Source organism: Myxocyprinus asiaticus, chromosome 11, assembly GCF_019703515.2.
Source record: "Myxocyprinus asiaticus isolate MX2 ecotype Aquarium Trade chromosome 11, UBuf_Myxa_2, whole genome shotgun sequence".
NCBI classification, from domain to species: Eukaryota; Metazoa; Chordata; class Actinopteri; order Cypriniformes; family Catostomidae; genus Myxocyprinus; species Myxocyprinus asiaticus.
In genome coordinates, this window is record NC_059354.1 from 11,775,419 (window position 1) to 11,781,418 (window position 6,000).

The 6,000-nt window shown below is 38.6% G+C and overlaps 1 protein-coding gene across 1 annotated transcript in view; it reads right to left on the bottom strand.

The window, feature by feature from the left end:
* Positions 1 to 4,310, bottom strand: part of LOC127448557 (ecto-NOX disulfide-thiol exchanger 1-like) — a 159,045-nt gene extending 154,735 nt beyond the window's left edge. The window contains exon 1 of the mRNA XM_051711193.1: positions 4,174 to 4,310. The gene's annotated coding sequence lies outside the window, so the exon portion shown is untranslated. The remainder of the gene's footprint in view (positions 1 to 4,173) is intronic.
* Positions 4,311 to 6,000: the final 1,690 nt, after the last annotated feature.

Consider the following 6,000-nt stretch of genomic DNA (forward strand, 5'->3'; position numbering starts at 1 on the left):
TTTCTTCAAAGGATCTCCATATAAATTAAATTATAACTTGATTTGAAGCCAAGCTTTACTGCAGGGCTCCCACACCCCTCCTCCATAGGATAATGCAGCTTATTGTGGCAGAAAAATACATCCCAGAAAAAAAAAAAATATCCCAACATCAAAGCAAGCTTTTGTATTTGCTGCTTTGAGATGCAGTGAGATTCAGTGGCTTCAGACATCAAAACTGTGCTTCATCCACAGCAGTCATGATCATGTGTTATCATACAGAGGAATTACAATGCGATCATTCTAATAATGGCTAGCATCTCTAAACGGAGTAGACAGTGGGTATGGGGGCCAGCCGAGGAAAAGTGTGCCATTATTGTCAAAGTGTCCTATATCTGTAAGTGAAAGTATGACATAAAATATGAGTGGTGGAAAGATTTAGCAGTTTGTTTCAGCACATACATACAAAGAGATGGCATGCCTATATCCAGATTGTCTTTGCATCCTCAGCCTATTAAGAATAGATCAGCATGCAGCAGAGTGAGCTAGTAACTGTAATTTTCTGCAGTTGAGCTTTACAGTTTATTATCTATTTGCCGGTCCGTGCAGAGTTACCAGTAACAGTTAATGAGAAAACAAGCTGTAAAAGAAACTGTGCCATATATCTGCAAAGCACCAAGTGAGTAATTGGATATTCTTTAAATTGATGGAAAGCAAGACTGGTTTTTGCAAAAATGCTGGCCATCAGTGAGACATTTCATTCTTGCAGATGATTCAACTATTTAAAAAACAGAACTCATGGAAAATGCCATTTTGATTATTGAGGCTAATTTAATTTGAAAGGGAAGAGTTTAGTAAGGCATTCTTTTATAGTATGACTGAATTTTAAACAGTATGAGTGAGTGCATTTCTAGGACTCTCAAAAGCTCTGTAATGGCTTTCAAATCAAAACTGTAATACTGGCATAATGCTATTAAGTAATCACAAAGTAATTCTTTGTTTTGTTGCTTTCATAAATCTGCCATGAAGTCAAAACAGATGGTAATGATTTTTTCTGATTACCGTGAATTAAACAATGCAATGCAGAAAACAGATGCAATCTTTTTTAGCCATGTGAACAATGAGGGGGTACAAATCTGTGGTATAGAGAATATGCTGTGCATATGAGCCCACAACCAATAGGGGCTCCTTGAGAGTTTGATTTAGGTAAATAAATGAATAAAATTATTAAAATAAGTAAGATGAGAGTAAAAAAGTGCATACAAATGTATGGATTGCGGGCACTGCATTGCACACAGTTTTAGTCAGTCCTGCATGACACCCTAGTATTAATCTCACAGTAAAGGAAGCACATTTTTGTCACATTTACTGGATGAACTGCAGATGAAACGTAAATAAATGGTTGTTGATTAAAAATTTACTCATGTCTCAATATACACTCAATGAGCACTTTATTAAGAACACTATACTGCTACTGGTTAGGGTCTCACTTTACTCTCAAAACAACCTCAATTCTTCATGGCATGGATTCCATAAGATGTTGGAAACATTCCTTTGAGGTTCTGGTCCATGTTGCCATGATTGTGTCATGCAATTTCTGTAGATTTGTCAGCTGCACATTCATGCTTCGAGTCTCCTGTTCTACCACATCCCAATGGTGTTCTATTGGATTCAGATCTGGTGAAAAGGAAGGCCACTGATGAACAGTGAACTCATTGTCATGTTCATGAAACCAGTTTGAGATGATTTTTGCTTTGTGACATGGTGCATTATCATGCTGGAAGTAACCATTAGAGGATATGTTGACATAAGATATGTTGACATAGGGCAGGTTGGTCCATGGATTCATGCTGCTGGTGCCAAATTCTCAACCTTTCTGTCAGTTCGAACCAGTCTGGCCATTCTCCATTGAATTTTCGCATCAACATGGCGTTTCCATCCGCAGAACTGTCACTGGATGTTTTTTTGTGTGTTTTTATTTTATTTTTTTTTGGAACAATTCTTTTTTTATCCCCTTTTCTCCCAATTTGGAATGCCCAATTCCCACTACTTAGTAGGTCCTCGTGGTGGCACTGTTACTCACCTCAATCCGGGTGGCGGAGGACAAGTCTCAGTTGCCTCCACTTCTGAGACCGCCAATCCACGCATTTTATCACGTGGCTCATTGTGCATGACACCCCGGAGACTGACAGCATGTGGAGGCTCATGCTACTCTCCGCGATCCACGCACAACTTACCACGCGCCCCATTGAGAGCGAGAGCCACTAATCGCGACCACAAGGAGGTTACCCCATGTGACTCTACCCTCCCTAGCAACTGGGCCAATTTGTTTGCTTAGGAGACCTGGCTGGAGTCACTCAGCACACCCTGGATTCAAACTTGTGACTCCAGGGGTAGTAGTCAGCATCAACACTCGCTGAGCTACCCAGGCCCCCCATTTTTGGCACAATTCTGAGTAAACTATCTAGAGACTGTTGTGCGTGAAAATCCCAGGAGATCAGGGGCCGGTTGCACCAGCTATACGTACGTTACAACTTAGCCTAATTGTGGCGTAAATGGGCACTAAGTACAATTTATGCACTACTAAATATTTTAGCATTGCATCATTAAATTTAGGCAGGACGTAACCCTGCATATAAACTAAATATTAACAGAAGCCTCCAACCAGGAGTAACGGATGGAATAAAAAAGCAGACTCATTTACTGACATCAGTGAGCTCATGGTTGACAGGCTTCAGTCCTTTCGACATATATGATGATGTTGCATAACACGCGTTTAAATTTACGGGAGAAAACCTTATGTAAAAAACGTACTTCTTCAGCATGAAACCAATCTAATGGTGCACTTTCCTGTGTAGGCTACACCGCCCGGTGTCAGGTTTCAACATATACAAAATATATAAGATATTAAAATTAATAAATGTCTATTTTTCCAGCCTGTTGAATTAGTATTTATTTATTGCATCCTTTTTCATTTTAGATAGTTATTAAATATTGTTATTTACATAGGCTAAACATACCATTAATTAAATCTTGTTTTATTACGTATCGTATTTTAATGGACTGACTTAGTTACAAACTAACTAGTAGTTATTTTAATATGAATGAAATCTAATTCTACACTGAGACCTACTATTTAGTCAGTTGACAAAAGGCTGAACTACATTGTAATCTGTTATGTGCATGCTGTTTTACTACAGATGCATGAGTTGTGTTGATTGTTTAGAGGGAAAAAATGCCTTTTAAGCTAATTGCATTTTAGAAGCCACTGAAAGGTTTGTCACGTAGACGTTGGATAGGCCAAATGATTCTAATGAGTAGGCTACAAGAAAACATTTGCCACAGTTCAAACTATTAATGACTTCAGTTGTTTTTTGATAAACTTAGTGTCACAATTATTATTATTATTTTTTTAATTAAAGAACTAAAATGATACTTAACAACCTGAGAAATCAAACAGATGTCAGTGAGTCATTTTTTCATCTTTTGTTTCCTCAGAATGAGGACCTTGTAGCATTCTCCAGCAAGCAGAACTCTCTCCATGGTGCTGAAGCGGTTGTCCAGGTGACATGTTATCAAGGGCATCAGCCAAGAAGCTGTTTAGAAAGAGCAACTGAACCATATGACGCTCGTGAATTCCCAATGATACATAAAACTGCGGGTAACATTGAAATGAAACGACGTTCAACACTCACGTTCTCAAAGGAGAATTTGAAATAATGGCATAGCTTTCGTCTCTTGTCTTCAGCCTGTTTCAAAACATCGTCCAGCTGAGAAACTAGCTGTTTTTGAACGTCTATCGCTTTTGAACCAGTTTTCATCACGTTAAACACGCGAAACAAGCTCCTTCATATACTCTGAATCTACAACAACAGTTTAGCATTGAACTTTCAAAAACTGATCTGACTTTCAACATGCAGGCTATAATATTCTATCATACTCAACAAGTATTTCAACAAGTACAATATTAATGCTGGCTGTTTCTGTTTGGAAAATGCTAATAAAAATAGCCTAAATAAAATGTGTTACAGCGCTCACAGATGTTATTGATGCTTCTATATGGGGAAACATTCTGATGGAGTTCAGTCTGATGAAATGATGAAGAATGGGAACTAGCAGACGCTGTAAGAGCCGGGACGTACAAAAGGAGCGAATACACACAACAGCAACACTGAAGAATGGATGAAAGGCTCTTACCGTTTTGATTCAAGCCTATTCCTATCCTCGATGTGAAACGGCGCTGTAATCTTGCACAATAAGCGTGAATGGAGCTGAATGGCGAAACGCTGCACGTCAGTGCTGGTGCATCTGACTGCACAGCTGCTGTTTCCACGCGCTTAGTAGGAGAGACTCAGGCGCGCGCGACACGGATCTGCGTGCACGAGTCTACAAATGAGGTGCAAAACGCACTTCTGTGCATTCTAATAAAACCAATGTGCAAACACATTTGAGACTGGCAAAGAATCTTAAATTATGATTAAGTTGTATATAGGCTACGACATGTGTTATGGGACAGGATATTGCATTAACAAATATGCACAGCATGACAAGATTTATTCTTGAGTGTGAAAATGGCATAAAAATCTAATTATATACAAAATGACAAAAAGTAACATTAAAACACAGAAGTGTCTACATAATCCAATTCATTCAAGAGTAGGTCTAACCTGATTTTTTTTTTTTTTTAAGGATGGCTTTTAAAGGTCTAAATTATCTAATTGTGGTCAAATACATTTAGAAACGAGTATCTGCTTCGGATTTAGTTAAGCAATGTTTTAATACCGTTTTTGATCTTGTCTAAGCATATTCAGCGAGATGCACAGAGCACAATAATGCCAGACAAATAGGCATAAATCAGATTAGATCATATGAAATGTGGTTACTGTGCATATTTCAGAGCAGAGTAAGTGCACTATAATAGCTGAGCAGAGTAAAAGTAAAATTATCTGGTAATTGTACTCCCTCTGTTGGCCACTGAGCACACATAAGCTGCAGGCTATGTGCAAAATGTAAGTTGTCATCAAAGGATACACTCATCACTATGATGCGTCAATTTGGAAGGGTGTAAAGAAGAACATAACTGGTCTGACTAAGACTGACATTATCATTACTATTATATATGTAATAAGGTGTATTCAAGGATGTTATTTTGTAGTGCAGTTACAGAGCTGGCATCCCCCATCCATTATTGGCTAAACATTTTATCACACTCTTTAGTGAATATTTCTCTGGGTGGGGTCATTTATGAAGATCATTGAATAATTGATGAACATTATTGAACATTGCCTAGAGAAAAACGTATAGTTAATTTAACTGTAGTGGGGCATGTTGTCACATTATGGGGTACGTTCTTGCAATGGTAACCTGTTTTTTATTGACCTTTTCCTGAAATATGAAATGCTATCTAAAGTAATAATAATGTCATCTCTCAAGGTATACAGTTTGTTTCTGGCACCATTCTGAGTAAATTCTAGAGACTGCTGTGTGTGAAAATCCCAGTAGATCAGCAGTTACAGAAATACACAAACCAGCCCGTTTGGCACCAACAGTCATGCCACAGTCGAAATCACAGAGATCACATTTTTTCCCCATTCTGATGGTTGGTGTGAACATTAACTGAAGCTCCTGACCCATATCTGAATGATTTTATGCACTGCACTGCTGCAACATGATTGGCTGATTAGATAATCGCATGGATGATTGTTGGTGCCAGACGGGCTGGTTCGAGCATTTCTGTAACTGCTGATCTCCTGGGATTTGCACACACAACAGTCTCTAGAATTTATTCAGAATGGTGCCAAAAACATAAAACATCCAGTGAGCGGCAGTTCTGTGGACAGAAACGCCTTGTTGATGAGAGAGTTCAACAGAGAATGGCCAGACTGATTCAAACTGACAAAGTCTACAGTAACTCAGATAACTGCTCTGTACAATTGTGGTGAGAAGAACATAATCTCAGAATGCTGTTCTGAGATGCAGGTTAGCACTGTTTTGGCGGCATGAAGGGGATCTACACAATATTAG